This window comes from Adiantum capillus-veneris, chromosome 16, assembly GCF_014529385.1.
Source record: "Adiantum capillus-veneris isolate H3 chromosome 16, ASM1452938v2, whole genome shotgun sequence".
Lineage (NCBI taxonomy): Eukaryota > Viridiplantae > Streptophyta > Polypodiopsida > Polypodiales > Pteridaceae > Adiantum > Adiantum capillus-veneris.
The window spans coordinates 114,062,260-114,089,626 of NC_140946.1; the positions used below are offsets into that span (position 1 = coordinate 114,062,260).

The 27,367-nt window shown below is 42.0% G+C and overlaps 1 pseudogene; it reads left to right on the forward strand.

The window, feature by feature from the left end:
• Positions 1–15,186: 15,186 nt before the first annotated feature.
• Positions 15,187–21,860, forward strand: LOC147439680 (uncharacterized; annotated as a pseudogene).
• The last annotated feature ends 5,507 nt before the right edge of the window (positions 21,861–27,367 follow it).

A 27,367-nucleotide genomic window follows, 5' to 3' on the forward strand; every position in this document is an offset into this window, starting at 1 on the left:
AAGAGAGTAAACAAAGGAAGAAAAGGGCTAGAAAGAGGTCACCCTCTTCTCCTTCTTCTTCACCTTCCTCCTCTTCCGACAAAAGGTATGGTTGTTACCATATACATGTGGTAGTGATGTGTGTGAACACACTAGGACCGCCGGGGCATTTTTTCCCTCTTTAGGAGGTTTTTCCCCCCGAGCATTGTATATACGCCCATCACTCTAGGGCTATCCATCTTTCCACTGCAGACGAAGTAACACACTCTCTATTGTGTGCCTTGAGCTTCCTTCGTCTTCTCCAAGTTGTGTGCGTTTCTCTGCAACCCTAATTCCAACAATTGGTATCAGAGCAAGTTGCGTCCTCCCGGGCTTAGTCGCCAGCTGCTCCAGCATACGTCTACTCACTTTCTCCGATTACAGTGAGGTTTGGTGAGCGTTCGCAGCTTGAAAAATATTTCAGGTAAGCTCGGAGAGCTTAGTCTGCTCATATTTTTGATTCGGGCTCATTTCGGTCTCCGTTTCCACTACAGGCAGGTCTGCACGAGCAATTTCGTCATTTTGTGTAGAATTTCTGTCAGTGCCCATTTCTGCATAACAGGTGCCTTACAGTCTTCTGTGGTTTGTGTTATATAGCATGTGTTGTTCCCGCTCCGTTTCTCCTATTTTCGGGCAGTTTTCACATCAGGTGCAACATTTACCATGGCTGACAACAACACAAATGTCTTCAAGATGTTTGCTGTTGAGGACAGGTTGGATGGGGACAATTACCCTATGTGGGCTTATATGATGCAACACGTTCTTGTGTCAAAGGGCGTCTGGAATATTGTGCAGGGCATTGATGTACGTCCTGGTTCTGAGGATGTAGGCGATGTTGAGGATGTTGCAGGTCTTGCTGCAAGGATTGCTGCTATTAGAGTTGTTTTGCCCACGGTAGAACAAGCTCGTTGGGATGTAAAGGATGCGCAGGCTCATGCATTGATTGAGTTATTGTGAAGTGCACCATTGTACTCACATCCATTCAACAAAATCTGCAAAACATGCTTGCGATATTTTGGATGGTCTTTATGCAAGCCGCAATGAGGCTAAAATTGCTTTGCTGCGTAAAGAGCTGGAGTCAAAGATTATGCATGAGGAAGATGATATGGACACTTTTCTTGCTGGTGTCAAGGATATCAATGAGCAACTCATTCTGCACGTGAAGTCATTTCAAACAATTCCCTTGTGCAGACTGTTCTTGATGCCTTACCAGATTCTTACCAGACTTTTGCTAGTACTTGGAGACTTATGACCCAAGGAAATCCTGAAGTTGTCGAGTTTGAAGCATTATGCACATTGATGTTGCAAGAATCACTTTCCAGAAAAAACAGGACTAGGCAGCGTGCAGTTGAACATGCTTGTATTGCTTCTCAAAGAAAGGGTGGTAACAGCAATGCAGCCACTTCTTATGGTTCTGCTACAAGTGGCAAAAATTCTGTTCCTAATGCTTCTACTGGCAGCAATTCGTATGGAAACTCTGGTGATAAGGGCAAAAAGAAAATGCGTTGCCATTATTGTAAAGCTAGTGATTACTTGATCAAGTCGTGTCCTAAGTTGTAGGCCAAAGAGGCTAAGAAGAAAGACGGTGGTTCCACTGCAAATGCTGGTTCCACTACAAATGCAGCCATTGTTGCGTCTTCGTAAAAGGAGACTGTGTTGCTGATGTTAATGTAGAATGGGCTTTTAGCGCAGTGCACTTACAGTCCTGTTGTTCATGATGCATGCTTGTTAGTTGCTGTAGATTCACATGTGTGGTATTTTGACAGTGGTGCTACAAAGCACATTACCTCACATCGTGAATTGTTCACCTCTCTTCATGGGAATTTAGTCACTTGTGCCAACAATGCCTCTCATCCGCTTCAGGGAGTTGGAAAGATTGTGCTTACTGTTGCAAATGGCAGTTCTTTCACACTTGTTGATGCACTTTATGTACCTGGGATCAAGAAGAATCTCTTGTCTATATCCGCACTTGCTAGACTTGGACTTGTAGTCAAATTTGTGGATGATAGATGTACAGTTCATGATCTCAGTTTTGGTGATGAAATTGTTGCATCTGGCCTTTTGTGTCGTGGGCTGTATAAGCTCACTTCATATGACAAGTGTGGAAATTTTTTTGCAAATGCTGTTGCAGATTCAGGGACTATTTCAGATGCAAAAGTGTGGCATGCACGTTTTGGTCATCTGAATTTTGCCAATTTGCTGCGTTTGCAGAAATCTGATATGGCTCCTTCTTTGCCGCCACTTGAAGCACCTGTCAAACATGTTTGTGAAGGCTGTATTTTGGGTAAGATGCAGCGTTCTAAATTTCCAAAGGATGGTTCAGTTCAGGCCACATGCAGGTTGCAGCTTGTGCATAGTGATGTTTGTGGGCCCATGCAAACTCCGTTCTTGGGCAATTACCTTTACTTCGTGACTTTCATTGATGATTACTCCAAGCATGCATGGGTATTTCCGCTTAAAGGCTTAAAGCGAAGTCCGAAGGTTTTATGTGCTTCAAACAATTTTTGGCTATGGCTGAAAATGTCTCGAAATGTACTATGGGCACCCTCCATACCGATCGAGGGGGGGAGTATATGTCTCATGAATTCAATGCATTTCTGGCTAGTCATGGGATAAAACACCAATGTATAGTGCCTTATACACCTTAGCAAAATGGTGTTGCTGAGAGGAAAAACAGGTCACTTACGGAAATGGCATGATGTATGGTCAAAAGTCAAGCTTTGTCGCATTCTTTTTGGTTCAAGGCCATCACGTGTGCCACTTATGTACTAAACAGGTGTTCTACGAAAGCTTTGCAGTCTATTACTCCATATGAATCATGGCATGATAGAAAGCCTTCTATTGAGCACATACGTGTTTTTGGTTGTTTGGCATATGCTTTGGTGCCACAAACACAGTGCAGAAAATTAGATGATAACGCTGTCAAATGTATTTTTGTTGGTTATAGTGCTGAAAGCAAAGGTTACAGGTTGTATCATCTTCAAACAAAATGTATTCTGGTTTCACGGGATGTAGTGTTTGTGGAAGATTTTGTTAGCCCTTGTTGTCATGTACTAGAGACAGTAATGTAAGCTCACAGGACATTTATGACACTTTGTTGCCTCTTTTTAGTGGTGGAAATACGAACGTAAGTTCCAATGAGGCAAATGTACAGCCTATGGGGGTTTCTGAAAATGTTACAGATCAGCCTATTGCTGATGCAAATGTACATGATGTACTTGAGGAGGAAAGGGCTGAAAATGAGCAGGCTAGAGGTATGCCAAAATGGCTGGTGCACACTTTGCGTGACAATAAATTGGATGCACCTTTGTCTAGTCATACTCGTTCAGGCTCTCGCCATGCATCTTATGCATCAGATTGTTATGCTTTGGCTGTGTCTAGCTTACATGATGTTGAGGAGCCTCTGTCTTTTGATGAAGCACAGAATTCAAAAAATTGGATGGCTGCCATGCAATCAGAATATGATGCACTTATAGAAAATGACACATGGACTTTATGTGAGCCTGCGAACGCTCTCCAAACCTCACTGTAATCGGAGAAAGTGAGTAGGCGTGTGCTGGAGCAGCTGGCGACTAAGCCTTGGAGGACGTAACTTGCTCTGATACCAATTGTTGGAATTAGGGTTGTAGAGAAATGCACACAACTTGGAGAAGACAAAGGAAGCTCAAGGCACACAACAGAGAGTGTATTACTTAGTGTGCAATGGAAAGATAGATAGCCCTAGAGTAGTACGCGTATATATCAATGCACGGGGAAAAAAACCTCCTAAAGAGGGAAAAAGTGCCCCGGCGGTCCTAGTGTGTTCACACACATCACTACCACATGTATATGGTAACAATGGAAACTCTCTTCATATCTCAGATTTTCAAACACCATGGATTACCAACATCCATCGTGTTAGATAGAGATCCTAGAATGACTAGTAATTTTTGGAAGGTCTCTTTGAAAATCTAGGAACAAGATTGAATTTCTCTTTGGTCTATCATCCACAAACGGATGGCCAAAGTGAGATAGCCAATCTTAAGATACTCGATCTACTCAAAACTTATGTTTCCAAAGTAGATCAACGCTCACAATGGAAACATTACTTACGTCTTGTAGAGTATGCCTATAATAATATTGTACATACTTCTACGGGAAAAGCACATTTTAAGATCATTGAGGGAAGACCTAAAAGTCCCTTGCTACTCAAAGTACATGGGAAGATCTTCGCCGTCGCCGATGAGTATAACCATGACCTACAAGAATCTTTTTAAAGATTAAGGAGGCTATATCCATCTCTCAACAAAGGCAAAAAGCTATTGCTAACAAGCATAGAAGGGCCTTAACATTCAAAGAAAATGATTGGGTCTTGCTTAAGTTTCCGGACACTAGTTCTGTAATTGGACACTTAAGTGTCCTGAGACACTAAAGTGTCATGTTTTCCTTCCAAGTTTTGGCAATTTATTTGTCAAGCTAGAAAGAAGTTTTTTATACCTTGCTTCTACCATAGGTTGGTTATGAGGGGAAAAAAACATTGGATTCTTCTCCATGTCAAAATACAATCCGTATGGATAGAATTATGGTAAGTTCTAAGTCATAATTTTTTGTAAAATTTTAAGCTGTTTTGCTTAAAAATCATAGATTTCTTATATCTTTTTGTAGAGATGGCCTTTTTTATGTTTATAAAAGCCAAGTGTTAGCACTTAGTGTTACAAAACAATGGAATGCACTTTAAAGACATGTTTCCAAGTCATACGCAAGTTATAGACATAATTTCATACTTGAGCACGTCCTAAATAAGAGCATAATTTTGGTCTTCCAAAGGTCCCCTCGCGGAATTGGGGCTATTCTAGTGCAATTTGACTACTATAAATGACTTTATATGTTGAAACCAAGAAACTACGTATTTTTTGGGCTCCCTAACTCAATTAAATCTGGTTGCTTGAACTCTATCTCGAGTTTTTTTATCGTGAAAAAACTCTTGAAAATCTTGAGTTCTCCATAATAACATTAAAACCAAGGTTTTGGGCACCCCAATTGTGTATGTACCACGTGCTTTGATACATTAAGTTGATCTATATAGAAAGCTTGATATTATTTGAGGTTTTGAATGCTTATGTCTTAAGAATGAAAATATCAAAGTTCTCTCTTGTGCAGTTTTGAATATTTAAAATAATCCAATAATTGTTGCATACCAAAGCCATTCTACTTGCCACCTTGAGTCCTCGATGGAAAGGGTAAGCAATGTATCACTTTCTAAAACTCACGATACATCAAAAACAAATTTTTCTTTATATACAACAATATGCTTGAAATGGGTATATCAAACACATAGAGCTCTCCATTATTTTATATACTCTCAAGTCAATTTTTTTGCACATGAAACTTTCAATTATCTATAGCAAAATTTTGGAAAAGACACCTAAAATTTTCTACATGGTCTTTTCATTTTTTCTTGAGCTTATAAAGTCAATTTCTTCAAACCATCAATCACAGTCTTACGAGGGTCAACTTGATGAGTATAGTTCTTCATCATGGTAGACTCTAAAATGCAAGGTTATATTTTTAAAAGACCCTCTAGCTAACACATTTAAGCATATCAAGAGGATTTTCTTAAATAAACCGTCTAATGCAAGTAGCATTTAATTTAAATTTGTAAAAAAAGGACACTTAATGTCCTGTTTTGGTACCAAACTAGTGCTAAGGCTCGATTAAGGCAAACCACGAGCAAAAATCCTACGGGCCATCAAAAGTATTATGCTAAGCTAGCAAAAGATACTATGGTCCTTTCCAAATCTTGAAACCTATCAATGAGACAGCTTACCAGCTCAAGTTGCCCAACCATTGGCTCATACACAAAGCTTTTCATGTGAGCCTACTCAAGCCCTACAAAGGAGAGCCACCAAGTGAATCAATTATTGAAGACCCTCCCGAAGTTGAAGACCAAGAAGAGGTGATACAACCCGAAGCTATCCTTCGGCATGAAGACAAGGTACTACGACATGGTAAGATTATCCGACAGTATCTTATTGGATTTAAAAATTATCCTTTTGAAGATGCTAGATGGATGTAAGGAATACAACTTAAGGATAATATGAACCTTGTCAATGCTTACAATGCTACATTAGAGTAAGCAAATGTACAAATTTCTTTCAAATGACCGATGTTTTTGCCTTATAAAACTAGTTCTCTTTTTTATTGTGCACAAATTATAGTATGCATGCTTAGAATCATGTTTGTGATGACGACGTCTCTCAAACACCAAGTAGAATTTGTCACTATATTTTGGGAAAATGAAATGGACTAAAGAGTAGACATGCTTGCGACAGCTATGTCCCCCAAGCACCAAATGGATTAGTTGTCCATCTTGGAAAGATGTCGTCGGGTAAAAAGGGATCCTCTACCCGCTAAGTAAGATTGACTAATGACTAAGGCTTTATATCTTCTACCTCATAGTCGAAGACGACTATGATTTCAAGAGAGAGGTAATGTCAGAAAATCTAATATCTAACCAACCCAAATGATTTTCTCATATTAAAATTGATCATTTAATGTGGGAGAATAACGGGAACAAGGGTTAAGATATAGACATGTGCTTATAGATCTATCTCAACACGGGGCCAATGGTAAAGGGGCCCAAATGAGAGATGGTCTATCAAAGAGCAAGCCTAACCAATGGAGCATAAAGACCTTATGGTTAGCTTCATTGAAGACCTCCAATAGTTAGTGTAAAAGTCCTTTGACCTTAGGTAAGCTAGGGCTGAGCTTGAGGTGGGAACCCGCCCCAAGCTTAAGGTGCCTAAGGTGCTTGTCATGCTTGATGACTAAGGTGCTTGAGGTGCTTGATGATTCAGATGCTTGAGGTGCTTGATGATTGGGATGCTTGAGGTGCTTGTCGTGCTTGAGATGCTATGGTTGTACTTGAGGTGGAAACCCAGCCCAAGCTCGAGGGGCTTAAGGGCCAAGCTTGTGGTGGGAACCAAGCCCAAGGTTGAGTGGCTTGAGGTGTGCAAAAGTCAATGCCAATCCCTACAAGGAGGGGGCGGGCCCTACATGAAGGGGGATAAGAGAGAACACACACTCTCTCACACAAGGCATAGAAAGCAAAAGGGACACTTGTCAAGTTCCTCCTCATGTTGCCCTCATGGTGTGCCTGAAGCTTATTGGTTGGTCACCCAAGGGGTCCAATAATAATTTAGGAGATTGAATTAATTGTCTTTGCAATTATCAAGTCCTCTCTCTCAAAGGGGAAAGAAGGACACTTGTCCCAAGGCTACCCTTGTTGCTTGGTATGACTGCTGCTTATGATTGGCTAGGCCTGGAGGGGTCCAATGAGCTTCAAGCATGAGCTACAAGGGGGGGTCGACCAAAGCTAGTAGGGGGCTTGCTTGGGGGGTATACTCTCCCACACAAACTCACATACACTCTCATTGTGCGAAGTGCAAAGTGCAAGAGCTCCCTCTCCTTCTCCAAGCAAGTAGAGAGGTTGAGAACCTACACCAACACTCTTGGCTATGGAGTGCAAATCCAACCAAGAGCCATGCTTCAATGCTTAAGCTTTCCATCTTCTCCATCTTCATTACTATGCTATTATGTATGCTCGCAAGAAGAGTGATGATAAGTGAGGAACTAGTTCTTTCTCCTATGAAATGTTTCTTCTTCCTCTTACCTACCCTCATTCCCTACTAGCTCTCTCCACCTTCGAGGTGTTTGAGGTCTTGGGACTGAGGCTTGGGATAGTTAATGCTTTCTTCAAAGTTTAGGTTATGCTCATGATGCAGGAAGCTTTCCATCTTCATTGCATCACCTAGGTCACAAGGAACACAAAGATTGTACTGTAAGAAGTCTCTCTTGATGGTAGAAATCATAATACAAATGCCTATTGGAGGTGGGACCGGCTCCACATAAATCCGGTCCTCAACTTATCTCATGCTCTCTAAATTCTCTCTCTTGCAAAAGTATTGTTCATGACAAGTTAACTAAATGCTATGTTTATGTTGCTTACTTCAATTATGTTCACCCGCTATGCTCATAAAGTAATTTCTCAAAAGTACTCTCATTAATTTCCGCTACTCTCAAGTTAATAGGCCAATTCCATTACACTACGATTGCCAAATATTAGCCTGGGCTCTATACCAGATAGTGCTGACTTTGTCTGCTATAGCAAGAGCTGCTCTCCGAACATTGACTGTGGTGAAAACATTACTGGTGCTGATGGACTGAGGTTTGGTTCCGGAGTCCTTTCCAAAGGTTCAATGACGAGGGAAATGGATACACACTACATGCGAATGCGAATGCAGAAGAGGTTAGGGATTCTGTCTCCAACTCCTTCCATATCCATATACAAAGCTAGGAGATCTTGGTACTCAAGATTTGGGTTTTCGTGAATCCGATGTCGATCTTCCTTCAAAGACATGGCAATGAAGATGGGATCTGGTAAATCCATGGTCAGGACTCAAAGATTCTTCAGGATAAAAACCCGGGAGAGGTTCTTTGGGTGCTTGGTCCTGCTTGGGTTCTTGATGGTTGTTTGGTTCTTGAGTTCTTCACGTTCTTGGTACTTGGGGTTCTTGGGTTCTTCTTTAGGTTCTTGATGGTTCTTCCCTTGAGTTCGGGAAGCCGAAGCACGCACAGAGCTCTGATACCAATGTCAGGTGCAGCGAAAGAGAATAAGTATTTTCTCGGATCTAGTACTCCGCACACAAATACAAGGGATGCTTTACTTCACTTGAAAGAACTAAACTAAACTGAAAGAAAGAGAGACGACGAGAGAGAGAGAGAGAGAGAGAGAGAGAGAGAGAGAGAGAAAAGAGACGACACAGGGATGTCGGGTCCCAACCCTCAAGGGCCCCCTTGCTCTGTTGCCAGAGCAAGTACTTTCTTTGTTCTTGCACAATGCTGATACAATGACTAAATGTTGAGATGCTGGTGCTAATGGGTACTGATGTTGGGTACTGAGGTACTGAGATATTGAGGTTCTATGTCGAAGACTGAGAGGTCCACGACGAGCTCTATGTCGAAGACGATGAAGTTGATGAGGAGGTACTGAGGGTCGTTGTCGACGACGGTACTGTGTCGAAGGCGGTTCTATGTCGATGACGGTGAAGTCGATGGCGGTTCTGTGTCGAAGACGGTGATGTCAACGACAGGGTCTATGTCGAAGGCGATGATGTCGACGAGATGGGTACCGCTGGTCTATGTCGACGACAATGACGATGGTGACTGTGACAATGATGACGATGGTGTCGTCGTCAAGTCCGGAACTACGATGACGATGATGAAGGTGTCGTCGTCAAGATAGAGATCGACGATGACGATGGTGATAGTGTCGTCCTCAAGATAGGGACTTCGACCATAATGACAATGGCGACGACAACGATGGTGTCGGCGACGACGGCGTCAAGGTTGAAAATTAAAAACCTTGGGTTGTCTGTTGAAATCTGAAAACGCCAGGCTGATCTGGCCAGGTCTTCTTCTTCTTGAGAAACGCTAGGGCTCCTGCTGAGGTGCTGCGTGTCTGCCTCCTTGTGTCCCTGCTTCTTCTCCTTCTATTGAGTGCCCAATGGTTTCTTTTATAGCTCTTTAGCAATTTGCCCTACCTATTTTTCCAACAAACTCATGATTTTTTTTATAAAAAAATCTAAAAGTCACTTATAAATAAATGACCTATAAGAGGTGGTTCACGCGATAGAAAATGTTCATGCTAAAATGATTGTACTGTGCAAGAGAGGGTACGTAAGTGTGACCGGCCTAGGCATGCACGTCCTACTAGACGCTCACAAGGTGCCAGGCTAGGTCCTATGCTAAGACTGATGCTAGACTATGGTAGAAGCGTGTCCACGTAGCGCATGTGAAGTGCGCACATGACACCAACTAGCACTAATATTGCACATTTCATGGGCCATCTCATAACAAGCTACATTCATTTGATTTAATTTAAAGTTGTTTTATTGTCTATTAAGCGGCCTTTCCTACCATAGACTCTTGGATTTCAACATCTCAAGCAACACAATTTGTACACACAAACGACAATCAACAATGTATGCTAAATTTATCAACCATTTTGACCTCACATAGTCTCATGGATTGTGTGCGCGCACGCACGTGCATGTGTGTGTGTTATATGCTTCTACAAATATACCCACTTTTTGTGAAAGGATTAGATAGTTGTCAGGATGAGGGTAGGACCAGTTCACGGCCAAGGGCCAGGATGGACATGCAGTCAAGGGGGTCCCTATATTTAGTAGGCCAAGGGTCTATATAGGGCATGGCTGAGTGGAGATTAGCATGTTCCCGTCCCCTTGCCCTTTCACTGGTATCAGAGCTAGGGGAGAAGGAGCCATGGAGGAGGGGGGAAGGTTGGATGAAGCATGCAGTGTCTCTCTCTCTCTCTCTCTCTCTCTCTCTCTCTCTCTCTCTCTCTCTCTCTCTCTCTCTCTCTCTCTCTCTCTCTCTCTCTCTCTCTCTCTCTCTCTCTCTCTCTCTCTCTCTCTCTCGTAAGTGGCTACAGAGGAGCTTGACAGATTCGGCAACAGAAACCGTAGGCAAGAGGGCTTAGCAGAGGAGGCGGGTGAACCTTTTGAGAAGCAGGGTGTGTGCAGGCCTACTTACAAGGGGGGAGGGGAGAGCATTGACCTTCACATAATCGAGTGCTCTCTCCCTTTGTGTGTTCGCAACAGAACGAGCAGGGATTTTCGTCACATGGCCGTCGATAAATGATCATCTCAAGGCTCTTGGTGAAGCTTTTCCCCATCGGCGTAGAGGCCGCCATCGCTGTGCAGAGGCAATTCTTTTTTTTGTTGTTCACAAATGGTCACCCAAGGGGTAGCCCTAAGGCAATCCTAAGAGCACCCTCCCACCACCGCTTGCGAACTTGTGTGGTGATGCGCACACGACGGCCAAGTTGCACCATGCAAAACAGTTCATGGTCGGGCCAAGGGCCATGGACCTCTCTCAATTTTTGCAATTTCTGTTGCACATGGACACATGCAAGAGGAAATATGGAATTCATCACCTGCATGCAAGGCGATTCAAGATTGAGGATCATGCAAGATGCATACAAGAAACGAGAAACAAGCCATGCATGTGTTGCAAAGGAAGGCTTTAGGGTTCTTCGACCATGGTCAGACTAAGGACACCAAGGATTGAGAGGCCTACAAATTGAATAAGGAAGCAAAGCCGCTAACAAAATGTGCCAAGCTCGACCAAAAGTATGCCTGGCTCGCATGGCGCCATAATCGCTTACAATCGGCAAGATATAGCGGTTTGACGTGCAGGAGTCGACATGTGGACGGGAATTTCCAGTTATGGTTATCCAAGGGATAGTGCAGTCAAAAATTCAGGCGGAATTGCTACTTGTTGCAGGTCTTTCGGCATACTGCCAAGCATACTGGAAATCTAATAAACTTTCAGGTACTCGTTTATCTTTTTACACTTTACTGTTGATTTGGTTAAGAAATCATATGCACTTTGTTGGGTTTGCAAATGCCAATTTGTGCCATGATTGCCGCCCAAGGGGTCTATTGGATTTTCAAGCATGGCTTGAACTTTACAGGAAGGCATACGGTTTATGCGTCCGCAATATTCTTATCATTTGCACAATTTGAATAATGCATGACATGCCGCATTAAACTTTTGAAGATTGCAGACAAGCACGGCTTGTATTGACTTTGAAAATAATAAGTCTTTGTTGAATGTATGCATCTACTATGGTGTTACTGGCATACATTGTTGACATAGGAACAATGTCAATTAACCTCACGCATGGCTTGAGTCTATACTGCCTTGAATTGATGCACAGTTCGACAACGATTTAATTAGATGCCAATGCATACCAAATTTGTAGTGTTTGGGTCTCTCAAGGAGATAGACACATTTTGTTGCTTGACTTGATGCAAGGGTAAGTTGCTCGGCATGGCCGACTCCTTGTCACTGTTTCTACACGCTGACGGAGGATGCTTACCACACAATACTGGTTAATTTCAATTGAAATTGCTCGACACGATCGATTCTTTTTGTTATGGTATCTACCGCCATAGGCTTTCAGCACAAACATATTTATGTGAAGCAAGGCTTCAATCTCCAACTCTTAAGTTGAGATTTTTCCCGTTTGGCGTATGCTATGAGCACACTCCTTTGGGGGAATTTCTTCATATGCCTGCAAGATATTTCAGGCCAACTTTATCTCGCGCAACAGAGATGGTTATGCTCTACATTTGAGTGAGCTTTTCTTCTGACATCTCCAGACAACTGGTTTCAGCAGGATGACCAGTTCTTTGACACTTTTACATGAAGCAAGGCTTTTCCCTTGTGCCAAGGTACCTGCCCAATGATTTGGAATCACGGGGAGTGGCACACAAGTTTGAAAAAACTAGCAAAATAGGGAATATCACCTCACAGAATCCCTACCAGTCTAAACTGTGCAAAGCACTTATGGTTTGGTTCTCACGGTTGAGGTCATCACTCTCCGCAAGGGCTTACAATTCTGCATGCAGGGCATGCTAGTAGGTGGATTCAATTCTACCACTTCATGCATTACGCTTCCGCTATCACACTCGCAACTCTGTCAAGGACAGACTAAGGATGGATTGTTTAATATGATTGGTAAAGGGGACCTTTACCATAATTAATATGCAGTCAGGGAACTGTCAGGTTGATTTCAGATTCCAATCAGGAAGTTATCAGGTCAGAGTCAACTCAGGAGATAATCAGAAACCTATTAGGAAGTAAGTAGGAAAAGACATTATGTGAAAGGATGTAACTTTTCGTAGGGGCTTTTGTATCTTTTGTGATCTTCGATGATGTAAGGAAGTAAGGGGATGACGCTGGTGTGTGATGATGATGGGAAATGGAAGGCGGCAGTTATATCTATCTGTCTATTGTCTGTTCTGATTCTGATCTATGTCTGATGAATAACTGATGAAATCCTGAGTATAAATATGAGATATATGTATTCCCTTTGATCTTGTCGATGAAGTATCTGAAGGTTTGAAGTGCATACATACTGTGTAGTCCTGTATTGGTGGTTGGTTAAGTGTTAGGCAATTATCAGAGAATATGCAGAATCTGTCTCAGCCTTTCCTGATCAACCCCATTACACTTTGGTGATCCTGCAAAATGTTTCGGATCTGTTCCTTACCTGTGGCGTAGAGGACTGAAGTGTTTCTGATGACAGAGGAGGATGTTACAGACCTGCTATATGAATTTCGACATTGGGAGTCAGAAGAGGAAGAAGGAAATGATTTGCTAATCAGATTTCGCAATTGGGTAACAGAGGAAGAAGAAAAGCAGGAGTACGACAGAATTTTTCTGCGGGAGTACCTTCCACAATTGCCTAGGGATGTGCAGAAGTGTATTAGAATCAAAGTGGTGATCCTCTTCCGGTGCATTCATCCGGTTGGCATATATGATCTCCCTGTAAGTTGGTCGTTTGTGAACATCCGGCAACTCAGGAGATACTTGGAACTTCGGAGGAAGTACGCTCTCAGGCGACAAGCAACTGGCAAGCCGACTTAATGTATGAGTGAAGAGGAGGATGGTCGCCAGTCTGCACAACATCCTTATTGGACACGTTTTAGTAGCAGGCAAGGAGTAGATTCATCCGCAGCAATAGAAGAAGAGGAGGAAGGCAGTCAACCGTCAACTCCTGAAAGGCAAAGTAGTACTTCTTCTGGCAATACCGAAGATTTTGAGCAACAGAATGAGGAGATTTTTAATCTGAACCTGCAAAGGTTTGTGGGAGCATTAGCAGTCAATCAGGTTTTTAGACCAAGAAGGCTACAGTTTCAAACACACACACCACCATTACCATTTGACCCTTTGAGACAAATAAATCAAGGACAAGTACCAGTACCAGTACCAGTACCAGTACCAGTACCAGTACCAGTACCAGTGAATCAACTCCAGCCACAACCTGTAGTGATGGCTCAACCAGTATCCAACCCGAAAGTGGGGGCGGCTAAGTTCAGCGGGAAATCCAAGGAGGATGCTGACAGTCATGTGGGGCAGTTTGAGACCAGGTGGATGGCAAGTGGATACAATGTGATCCATAATGATGCTACCAAGAAGGAGCATTTTGTTGCCACATTGCAGGGGAAGGCAATGGCTTGGTTTATGCAGTATGGTATTGCAGCTTTTCCAACATATGAAGCATTAAGAAACAGATTTTTGGCAAGATTCAGGGAGGAAAAGACCCCTGAGGATATCTTGATCAAAATGAGAAAGATGAAGCAAAGAAAATTGCTAGTGGAAGACTATGCTTAGAAATTTAGAAACCTCAACAACAGATTGTTGGCAGCACAGAGGCCATCATTTGAACAGTTGGGCGATTATTTTTGTAGAGGATTGAATCTGGAGCTGCGCAGTTCAGTAGCAGGAAGAGGAGTGATCAACAATGAAGCAGATTTCAATGAGTTGGTGGAAGCAGCCACAAGGGCAGAAAGAAGGTATGGAAGCCTTGAGAAGAGAAAGAAATCTTCCAAAAGGGAAGAATCAGATTCAGAGGATGAAGAAGATGATGAAGAAACAGATGGCTCCTCATATGAGGAAGACTCAGAGTCTGAAACGGATTCTGATGAAGAAGATGATGATTGGTCAGAGAAAAAGAAAAAGAAAAAGAAAAGTAAGAAGAAAAAGAAGAAATCCTCCAGGCAGGAGAAGGACAAAGAGGAAAAGGGTAAAAGCAGGGAGCAGACAGTTCCTGGAAAAGAAGACATCAGTCAGATGATTGTCAGTCAATTGAAGAATTTGGGTCTTACAAAACTGGGTATGCCAGACAGGCCTTATTGTCAAACATGTCAAGTGTTTGGCCATAGTGATGAAAGATGTTGGTACAATCCAAATTATCGGGGACGCATTCCAGAAAGGGTGCAGCAAAGAATGAATCCACCTGCAGCGAATGTCATGATTGCAGGAGGGCCTCAGGGAAGGCCACATAATTTTAGAAACTGGGGAAATTCAGGTCCTATTCAGAGACTTCAAGCCCAAGAAGGGTGGGGTAATCAAAGGAATCAGGACAGAATGGGAGGAAATTTACCGTGTACCTATTGTGGAACACAAGGGCACAGACAAGGACCTGAATGCACCCTGTGGTGCAAACACAGGAGTGAGAGGGGGATCCCTATAGTACAATATAATAATAAAGGTGGCCAGCCTCAACAAAGGCCTCCTGCACAGTTAAATGTTGTCATGTTGGAAGAAGAAGAACAGGAATATGAAGAGTTCCTGATGAATGCCAAAGTGGAGCCTGATAGGGCCCGGATGCCTAATGAGCGCTGCTGTGGAAGAGGGGAATCAAGCAACCTGTTCCAATGTGATTGTACAGAGTGTGTCTCGATTGAAGGAGTTAAAGAGGGGGATAATGTTCCTGGAGCTATGGTGGTAACCAGGTTGTCAGGAAAGGTAAAGGGGGATAAGGTTCAGAAAAAAGAAGAACAACAACCAATCGACTGGAAGGTTCAGGACCAGATTAGAATGGGAGTATTGAAGGAGATGAATAAAGTGAACAAGCGACAGGAGGATAAAAGAAGGGAAACTCAGGAAGTCCCTGAGGCAATAGTAAGGTATCCGGCGGACAGAATACAGGAAGGAGTTGGTAAAGGACATGATCAGGCACTGACTGTACAGAAGAAAGCTGCAGTCAAGATGTCTAAGGAGTTTTTTGATGCATTAATGGAAGCACCTACTCAGATCAGTTTGAGGCAGATTTTGAGTTTGGTACCAAGCTTTGCAGACCAATTCATGCAGAAGTTACAACAACAGTATGGGGGAAAGAATCCGATTGACTTACAGACAGATGAAGATCCGGATCAGGAGATTGAGGTAGCAGAAATGCAACCTGCAGATGTTGATTACAAAGTTCCAGTGATCAGTGTAAAGATGGAGCAGATATTTATGCCAAGAGTGTTGATTGATGGAGGATCAGAAGTGAATGTACTTCCAGAGGAAACATGCAGGAAGATGAACATTACCTGTTGGGATCCGGCACCATTTCAAGTGAAAATGGCAGATCAGAGGAGGATCCAGCCATTAGGGATTGTCACGAATAAGGAAATTGAGATTGGAGGTCTCAAGTTTAAAGTTAATTTTGTGGTGTTGCAGTCGGAAAAGTCTTCTCAGTCATATCCTATGATTCTTGGGAGACCTTGGCTTAGAGCAGCAAAAGTCAAGCAACATTTGGGAGCAGATTATGTGATATTGAGAAAGGGCAAGAAAAAGGTGAGAATGAAGATGGTGGCCAGCAAAATACTTCCACCTGATTGCAGACCTTTGCATGCAGAAACAATCAATATGGCTCCAGAATTGGAAGAAGATGAGGAAGAGGAATTTTTGAGGGTAAATTCTTCTGTCATTCCAATATTTGAAGTGGATGTACAAAATATTGCAGAGAAATATGTAGCTAATGATCCCAAGGTGGAGAAATTGAAGAAAAAATTGGGCAAGAGAAAGCTGTTTCCTGAAAGATCTGATTTGGAGGCAGAACAGAAACAGGCAGAGATCAGGGCAGAGAAAGATTTTGAGGAATATCTTTCAAAAAGTTCAAGGGTAAGGGAAGATGATTTGGAAGACATGGATCTAGGAACATAGGGGAATTCTCAGAAGGTCAGGGTCAGTGTCAATCTGGATCAGAATTTTAAAAGAGGACTGCAGGGTTTACTCATGGAATACAAGGATGTATTTGCCTGGCACTACAGTGACATGAAAGGAGTGGATCCAGCTTTTTGTGAACACAGGATCAACCTGAAGGCTGATGCAGTCCCAGTGGTACAACAAAGATACAGATTAAACCCAAGTTATGCTAAGCAGGTGAAAGAGGAATTGGACAAGCTTTTGGCAGTAGGTTTCATTTACCCGGTTGACAAGGTGACATGGTTATCTCCAATAGTGGTTGTTCCAAAGAAGAATGGGAAGATCAGGGTTTGTGTGGATTGGAGGAAGCTGAATGCTGCCACACTGACTAATCCTTTTCCACTTCCATATTGTGATACAATGTTGGATGCGGTTGCAGGACATGAAATGTATAGCTTTTTGGATGGTTTTAGTGGCTATAATCAGATCAGGATGGCAGTGGAGGACAGAGAAAAAACAGCCTTTATTACAGAATGGGGAGTGTTTGCTTACAATGTGATGGGGTTTGGATTGAAAAATGCACCTCCTACTTTTCAGAAGTGGGTTCAGCAAGTGTTTGCTCCTTTCTTGACAACTTTTATGAGGGTGTTCCTGGATGATTTCAGTGTTTTTGGGAGAAAAGATGAGCATTTGGGACATCTCAGGCTCTGTTTGCAGAAGTGCAGGGAAGCTAGACTTTCTTTGAACCCTGAAAAGTGTGCATTTGCAGTAAGCAGTGGGATTCTTTTGGGACATGTGATATCAAAAGAAGGGATTGCCATTGATTCCAGGAAGGTGGAGGCAATTCTGAAGGCACCAGTACCTAAGAACTTGAAACAGTTGTCAAGGTTTTTGGGACAAGTAAAGTGGCATAACAGATTTTTGAGGTATTTGGCATATGTTTGTCAATCACTGACAAAGCTTACCAAGAAGGATGTACCATTCTTATGGTCTACTGATCAGCAAAAGGCCTTTGAATTATCGAAGAAGATGTTGGTGGTGGCACCAATTCTAATTTCTCCAGATTGGAATTTGCCATTCCATATATTTGTGGATGCAAGTCATTGTGCAGTGGGAGCAGTCCTGATGCAAGAGAGTGAGAAGGGATGGTTTAGACCTATCTATTATGCAAGCAGGGTGCTATCCTCTGCTGAAAGGAACTATTCAGTAACTGAAAGAGAAGGTTTAGGCATGGTTTATGCATTGAAGAAGTTCGGGCATTACTTGTTGGCCAATAAGGTGGTGTTTCATGTGGATCATCAAGCTTTGATCTATATGGTTAATAAACCACAGTTGTCAGGCAGGTTGGCAAGATGGGTTCTTTTACTTCAGGAATTTGACTATAGTGTGGTGCATACACCGGGGAAAGAGCATGCCATTGCAGATTACTTGAGCAGATTGGAGACAGGAGAACCACCAGATGGAGTGCCTGATGAATTACCTGATGCAGGACTGTTTCAGGTGGTGACAGGTCTGATAGCAGAAGATTGGTATGATGAGATGTTTCAGTTCTTGGTGGAGGGTTTTTTTCCAGAAGAGATGACTTCAGATAAAAGGAAGAGGTTGGCATTGAGGAGCAGATCATTTATGGTAATATCAGGAATGTTATACAAGAAAGGAATAGATCAGGTGATCAGAAGGTGTGTTTCAGGGAAAGCTGAACAAAAGGTAGTTCTTTCAGAGGCTCATTGGGGCAATGCTGGAGGACACTTTTCTCATGAAGTAACTGCTAGAAAAGTATTTCAGGCAGGGTTATGGTGGCCAAGTATTCATAAGGATGCTTACAACTATTGCAGGCAGTGTTTGGTCTGTCAGAGGGATGGAAGGCCATCCCTCTGACAGACCAGTGGTACCACTTGAACCTTTTCAAAAGTGGGGGTTGGATTTCATGGGACCTATTATTCCTTCTGCAAGAAATACTCAAAACAGATATATTCTGGTGCAGATAGGATGCCTTTGCAACCAGTGGTACCACTTGAACCTTTTCAAAAGTGGGGGTTGGATTTCATGGGACCTATTATTCCTTCTGCAAGAAATACTCAAAACAGATATATTCTGGTGGCTACTGATTATGCAACAAAATGGGTTGAAGCAATGGCACTAAGGGATAATACTGTAGGTAGTGTGGCAAGATTCCTCTTTAGGAATATTATGACCAGATTTGGGTGTCCTGTGGAATTGGTTTCAGATCAAGGAGTACATTTCCTCAACAAAGTGATCACGAAGTTGACTGAGTCACACCTGATAATACACAAGAAGTCTACAGTGTATTATCCACAAGCAAATGGACAGGCAGAGAGTACTAATAAGATCCTGATCAGAATTTTGAAGAAGATTGTGGAGGACAATAGGAAGGATTGGGATACAAAGCTTGATTCTGCTTTGTGGGCTTTCAGGACAGCTTTCAAGGTGACAACAGGTCAGACACCTTTCAGGCTAGTATATGGACTAGAAGCAGTAGTACCAATGGAATTTGTAGTTCCTAGTCTGAGAATTGCAGCTGAGCATAGACTGTCTCCAGAAGAGTCTATACCTTTCAGGGAGGAATCCTTGTTGAAATTGGAGGAGGATAGGATTCTGAGTGCTTATTTGGCAGAAGCAGTGCATAACAGAAGGAAAGCATGGGTGTCTCGACACATTAAGTTCAAATTTTTTAAAAAAGGAGATTGGGTCATGGTATATAACAGTAAGTTGGGGCCAAGACCAGGGAAACTCAAGCTGAGATATGTAGGGCCTTATCAGATAGCAGAAGTCAGAGGGCCAGGAACTTTTGTGCTACAGGATGAAGTTGGGAACCAGTTTGGAAAACCATTGAATGGGTATCGGTTGAAATTATTTGAAGGGGAGGTTCCTCAAAAAGAGTGTCAAAATGAGGTGGGAATATATTTTCTCGATTCGGGGGTACGAGGTATTATGAATAGAGAAGTGAAGGTGGAGTGTGAGACCACGTTTTCGTGTTTTCAAACTGACAGAGGACTTGACATCTCAAGTAATAGTGCGTCAGCGTTAGTGCCCGCCATGCAGAAGAGAAAGAGTGTGTTGCTAGGTGAAGAGCAAGCCCAACGTACGCCGCCGTTAGCTAGAGAAGCTGCAGATTTTGAAGCGATGGTGCAAAGGAGGGGGCTGAGATCGGCAAGGCCAAGCCCTGGAACAATGGTGGAGATCGACGATGAGGAAGAGGATGTACAGCAGCTGACGCCGCTTCAAATGAAGGCCAGACAAGCAACAAAGCATCATCTCATGGACTTTAAGGTGGAGATCGATTCCTTCCAACCCAGACATGCACAATGGCTGCAGTCTATTCAGCTATTAGAGTATGCACAGTTGCCACGGACACACTGGCGTTTCACGACTCAAACAGGCATGATGATGGCGCAACTTATAGATTGTAATGGATTGGTGGGACACGGAGTTTACTTGTCAGCAGCATTAGTGGCGACAGTATTTGGATTGCCTGAAGGAATTGATAATGCGGTGGACAAAGCATCTGAGGAGGACATGGATGCAGAATTCGGGAAGAGTGAAGGTACTTGCAATTGTTTTGCTTTGAAAAATGTGTCTGATGCAGAGAGATTGCAGCAAATAAAATGGTTTTTGGAAAGGGTCATGTTATTGGTGAAGTTGGATTACATATCAAGAGAGAATTATGCAATTCTCAGCATGGCAGAGAAGGGTAAGAGATTTGGATGGGCAACAATGTTGTATGAAAGAATACATTCAGAGGTATTTTTCAAAGAAAAGAAAAGAGTGCAGAGAAGTACAAAAGTGGGACCTTTGATTGCTGCAATTTTCATGCATGTAAAGAATAATGGTGTATTGAGGGCGATGACACCATCAGGGTCAAGACAGGTGGCTGACAGACAGGAAGGACACAGTCAGGAAGTATTTGGGCAGCATGAACTGTTGGATTCTAAGTAGATGATTGACAGGGAAATGAAGACAAAGAAGTATCATGAGTCCAAGACAGGCATATATAAGAGTATGTGGTCAGCAAAGTATTCACATGGTGAATGTATGGAAACTATTGGGTTGAATACAGATGTAGAGATTCCAAAATTCTGTGCTGAAGAGGAAGATGGACAGATAAAGCTTGTGGGGGCTCAGACAACTCCGGTGAAGCGTTCCATCAAATTGAAGAAAAGAAGGTTAGATGTCGTGCAGACCAAGGAGACTGAGAGTGGAAAGAAGCAAGAGGATATCAAACAGTCTCTTGTTAAACAATTTTTTCAAGATGTTACATACTCAAAAGCCTTAGAGTCTGTAGAGATATTAAAGGAGTTTGTGGAGCAGTAGAACATGAACAATGTACTTTTGGAGAGGACAAATGGAAAACTTGTGGAGGAGAAAGAAGAATTGGCAAGGCAGTTGAGTAAAAAGACAATGACAGTGGAGGAAATTGAAGAGTTGCAGGAGAAGCTCAAGGCAGCATCAGAGCAAAATCAGAAAATGGAAGAAAAGTTAAAGATGTTTCAGGGTCATTTGCACAGAAGAGAGAGCAATGCAAAAATGTACAAAGTGTGGCAGAATGAGTGGAAAGCAGTATTGACTATGGAGTTGGGGAATTTAGCAAATACTAATGTAGCTTTAGAAGCAGACAACAGGGTTCTGCTGAATAGAGTGGCAGCCTGTAAAGATGTGGAAAAGCAAATTAGAGAATGCACAGATGATGAGTTGTCAATTGATGGATGGTACTTGTCACCTGAGGAGGTTGAAGACATGAAGGCTCAACTAAGGAAGCAAGGAGAACAAATTTGGCAAAATCTAGGAGTCAGGCTAGAAGAAGTGATGTCTAAACCATATGAAATATTTGCCAAAGAAGAAAACAAGGAGGAGTATGAGTTACTGAAATTTCAGTATGAGGAGTTACATGAAAAATATAACTCTCTCCTTGAGCAACAGTCACAGGACAGCAAACAGATTGAAAAAGAGGGTGTTCAGGAAGATGATGTACTAAAGACTCCAATGTTGGATACTTTAGTGGATACAATTGCACAGCATGTGAAAAAAGATAATCAGGAATTGGAAAGTTTTCTGAAGAGATTGCAGATCAGGGGCAAAACAGTGTGGTTGCAGAAAAGGAGAAGACTGTACCTGAAACAAATCTGATGCAGCAGGCGCAGATTAATGAAGAAGAAAGCTTGCAACAGCTGATAGTAGATGATCAGGGAGATACAGAATTGCAAAATGTGGAGGACAAAGTTGAAGAAATGCTTACTCAAGAAGATGGTGTGCTGGAGGTTGAACAAAAGGAGTGATCAAGGGAATTGTGGGTTCAGGTCGCCAAAAAGTTTCTTTTTGGTACCACCGGGTGTGCCAGGTGGTAAAGGGGACCTTTACCATAATTAATATGCAGTCAGGGAACTGTCAGGATGATTTCAGATTCCAATCATGAAGTTATCAGGTCAGAGTCAACTCAGGAGATAATCAGAAACCTATTAGGAAGTAAGTAGGAAAAGACATTATGTGAAAGGATGTAACTTTTCGTAGGGGCTTTTGTATCTTTTGTGATCTTCGATGATGTAAGGAAGTAAGGGGATGACGTTGGTGTGTGATGATGATGGGAAATGGAAGGCAGCAGTTATATCTATCTGTCTATTGTCTGTTCTGATTCTGATCTATGTCTGATAAATAACTGATGAAATCCTGAGTATAAATATGAGATATATGTATTCCCTTTGATCTTGTCGATGAAGTATCTGAAGGTTTGAAGTGCATACATACTGTGTAGTCCTGTATTGGTGGTTGGTTAAGTGTTAGGCAATTATCAGAGAATATGCAGAATCTGTCTCAGCCTTTCCTGATCAACCCCATTACAATGATTGTTGGTTGCTATCAACACACACCAACACTAACAGGAACCTAAATCAAGGACTTATTGTACGGGCAAAGTGCCAATGCTAAGTTGTCCTAAATCACGACCCCTGCATGGTAGGTGGGTCGCAATGAGTTTTCTGTTTTTCGGTTACCTCTCTCAATGCGAGAGTCATACCGGAAAATTGTGGAATGCTTATCCGATAAGCTGCAATTTAGGCATAAGATGCGTAAGAGCACATAGCTTGGGTACACACTCTAAAACCTTAAGGAAAGTTCCTCAGCCCAGCATGTTCTTCTTCTCTCTCTTTTTCTTATTTCTCTCAAGAATAATGAAAACTTTCTAAGAAGCTTTTGATACATGTTTTGTTTGGGAGTCAATATGAGCCAAGGTGCTCTAACTCTCAGCTAGAAATTGGCCACGATGCCATTCACATTAGTTTTCATCGGTTTATCGATTGAACACTAATTGCCGTAACAGCTAGGAGCCACACATAGGCTGGCTAAGAGCCATTGCCAGATTTTGGGTAGGACCCAACTATTGGCATTCCTTGGGTGATTGTTCTTATGATCGAACATATCTGCCCAGTGGAGTAGACATCGAATATATCGACGTTAATGGACGAGCAAGAGTCTTGTCATTTTAAAGGATTAGGGTGTCATTTTTACACTATATGTTTCTAGTGCGACGCTCAAGTTGAGTTTTTGATACTCTTGTACTTATATCAGTTGATCTATACCATGGAGTCTAGAGGCAACAAACAATTGAGACAGCATGGCTGTTGATACGAGCTAGGCATCTCCCTTTGTGTGGATTTCTTGCTCTCTCTATAGCACTACGAGTGTCTATGGCATCACAGTTTTGGGGTACGACCCAGAGGGTGCTTATTAAATCACCCCATACGCATTGACGATCGCAGTTTGATCTATTCTCGTTATACTTTCAAGGAAAGAATTATGTAATCTACCACGCGGTAGCGAAAAAAATGAACTTTTCAATTTGATTCTCGTCATTCAGTACATAGTTAACTAGGTTGGTTACCGTTACCTGCTAGTTGAGCAGTTTCTACAAAGGGTCTTACCAAGGGGTTTGACTACGTAGATTCTACCCAACGGGTTTGGATTGCGAAGGCAACACCCAGGGTTTCTAGTGCAATGTTATTTGGTTTTTTCACAGGGGGGGAATGTACTCCCGGGGGATTCACCATGGAAAACTTATCGCACCACGTAAGTGCAAGGGAGGGGGGGTTTTCTACAAGTTACATAAGCGTATAATATGGGTAGGCCCTCAATAATTTATCTCCTAAGCTTGAAAATAAGGGAGGGCGGGGGGGGGGGGGGGGGTGTGGAGTGAGAAAAGGAAAAAATGAGAGGAAGTTTTTGTGTTTCAAAATCATGGCTTCCCAAAAGAGTCTTCCTTCAAACTTGTGAGTCAATAGCTACCAAGATACATGCAAGAACCAATAGTACTTTGTATCAATTGCTTGTTTTGTTATTATAGTTCATTTGTTGAGGGATGAAAGCTATAAAGAGTTTGTATAGATGCAAATTTACACGGAGAACTTAGCACAACTTTATAGCCATGTTTTCTTAGTAATTTAGATTGGTCAAAATTGGATGAGTAGCTAGAGTGCAGGCTCGACGGGCACATAGTTTGAAAGTCAAACTAAGACACATTGAGGGTACATCTAGTTATCAACAAAAGTGGATCTTTAGTACATTGCCAGTCACTATGCTACATACTCTTTGACTAGTTTTACTTAGTTAGATCATGTGAGACCTAAATTTTATATGTAAGATAGAGGTATGATAGTTTTTTGCATTGACTTTCGTATAAGCGTAGAAAGGGGGTCATATTCCCTAATATGAGTCGTATATAGGGGTTTTATCAAAGTTGTCCGCTCGCAGGTGGCATCCTGTTTTGTATATAGAGTGAATCCCCCGGGAATGTACTCTTGTGCATTTGAATACGGGTAACTGACCTTTTAGTTCAATCCCCAGGGCCATGTCAAGGGCATGTCGAAACAAGTATTTTGGGCCATCGTGTCCAAAGTACATTATGCTGTTATGAATCCACTTGTAGGATTCGATTTGGCACATGTTGTCACATGAGATACAACATGGTCTAGGAACTCAAGGAGTTCGGTTTAGCCAGTGTGGAGCAATGAATGAGGGTCCCTCTCACTCTTGTCGTAGAGTGTTTAGAGTTACCTCCACACACAAGTACATCTTGTACTTGAAGGATGTTCTTTTTTCAGACATCCTTAGTTGAAACATATTCCACATGTGGCGAATATGAGTCTCTGGGACTGACACTGGCACCCCTTATTTCAAATATGTGTCACGACAAAAGTCCCCACGTGCTGGTCGAATGTGTTTTCTCGACCATTTTTTAGCACGACGTATCAGGAGCAATTTTAGTGGTGAGACATTGTCGGATACTTAGAATGACTTGTTCAACTACAAGTATTGCTAAACAACATTACAAATAGTTGTTTATACATATAGCAAGGCTATAAGTCGTTTTCATTGTCTGTACCAAGAAGTGATCAATGTTTCACCTTCTATTGTGATTCAGACATTTCGGCAAGGCTTGCAAGAGATTGCAACTGAAAATATTTACTTTCTTTTCAGAACTATTTACATTCCTTTTTAATGTGTGCTAGGCGCATCACATTTGCCATAAGTATTAGCAAGGATCACCATGGATATGCATGTTCGATCTGTTTTTTGCTAGATGCATGCACACTAGGTGTTATGGGCCCTAGTGTTTAGCAAAGGCCGATTTGGAACGGCATGCATATTCCTCAAGTTGTTGCTTATGAAGCATTTTGCACTCTATGTGCACTATCTCTATGAGATTCCTTTTGGGTCTACTAATCATCAAAAGAGGTCATGGCTCGGTTTGGGTGTTTGTGGATTTTTCAAGTTAACCACGATGGTTATACCGGACATTGTTGATTCCTCAACAATGTTATACGCTATTGTGATTCCTCGTTTACCAGTCGTCTGGGAAGACTGTTTGTAAACCGTGAGGGAACACACCTCAGTTATATTAGTTATCCAAGGGGATAGACAGATTATAAAGTGTAATCTGGTGTTGAAGGATATGTAAAGTGCGTACGTTAGCACCAAGCAATTCAATCAGTAAGCATTTATTGCTCTACTTAGAGTTTGCTTACTATAAGTTAAAGCATGTTTGCGACTAGGTGTAGTCTCTTCATGTATAACTCATGTTCTTAACCTTGCACACTCGTTAGGGTGGGGTTGTTTACTGATGATGAAAATTGGGAACAAGTCAAGGACTTAAACTTGGCTGATGAGTTATGTCAGCAAGTTATTTTCATGGAAAGTGACAAGAGGTACTCTTTTTGGTACACTTTTGTTGTGATAAACTCGTTTACCATGCTGATGAGCCCTCATTGGGTAAGGCCTTCCTTCATGGTACCACATCACGCATAATATACACAAGACATTAGATACTTGTTGTGCTATTTTGCACACAACAGATGGTGGCAGGATGATTAGTACAACTTCGACATGATTACTACAACACGATAAATGACAAGGAGGATCACATTATGCTAAGGATCAAGGATGAATCCCTATACATTGAAATTACCCTCTACACTTGCATGATGTATCTGAGTGCGAGTAAAACATGATTTGAGAACCATGTTTATGCATCCAAATGCAAACCAATGCATCTACTTAAGGAAGTCTTGTATGAACCATGACCTATTGAATCCATTGAGATATAAACACAATGTATCTTAAACAATCCTAAGATGAAACTAGGTTTAAAGGGACGCATCCTACACTTTGCATGACTACCCATTTGCATTTGCCACTCACATGCCACTACTTCTCACTTAAGAGTGCCACCTCCTATGCTATCTACTTTGTCACACGGCTTGGTGCACACCCTACCGCTCATGGTGCTATATAAGCACACACACCATTGTGCAAATTATAGCATCTCCATATTCATTATTCTCTTGTGCATTCAATTACTGTCACTCAAAGTGATCACTTAACCATGAATGGTACTCTAACTAATCCTCCTTAGATCCAACAAGCATGACTAGGAAAACACTGATGGCCCTTGACACTCCATCTCTAGTTGCACCACTTCTTTAGCAAGCCAAACCATCTTCTTTACTTGGAGCAGAGTTCCATGTAGAATGCAAGACTAAGTGTTGTGATAGACCTCCTTCAACCTTTAATGCTTTTTGGCATGTCACCCTGCTTCAATGCCCAATTAAAAAATCTAAATAGGATGTTAAGGCCCTTGGTGGTTCAAAAAACTAGCAAGCTGACGAATTCATCGTCCAATGTAGTTATTTAGCACAAGCTGAGTTGGTCTTTAAGGGCCACCTAAAATCCAAGAAAGAGAATTAATGACAGTCGGCCTGACAACTCATGACAGGTTTGGCAATTGTACTCCTCTAGAACCCTTTTAACTCACACTCATAGCTCTTAAAAGAACCTACAATTGCACAGAGACAACATATGTAGGAAACATGTAGTTTCCCTAATTACCTTCTTTAATCTCCCATCAAACTGATGATCAACTTGCTCAACAAACTTTTAAAATCGATAGCTTTTGTCTTCATTCTAAAACTCTCATGTTTATGTAACAATAATTCTTAGACCTTGATATTTGAATGCATCATCCCCATGGATAAAATCAGAAAAACAAATAGCGCAGTATGAGTTCAAGATCAAAGGCAAAGGTGCGATCATAAGTAGCGGTGCTCCTTGTAGACAATAGGGGTGAGCAAGTTTGAGGCTGGACGTTGATGTGAGTTCATGTACTTGTAGATGGGTCAATTGGTATGTGCCATCCCTTGTAGCCAATTGCGAAAGATGTCTCCCTCTCTAGAACAATTTTCCAATTAAGACAAGGCCAACCAAGCATGGCTAGTTTTGTTAGCTTTCATTAGCTGCA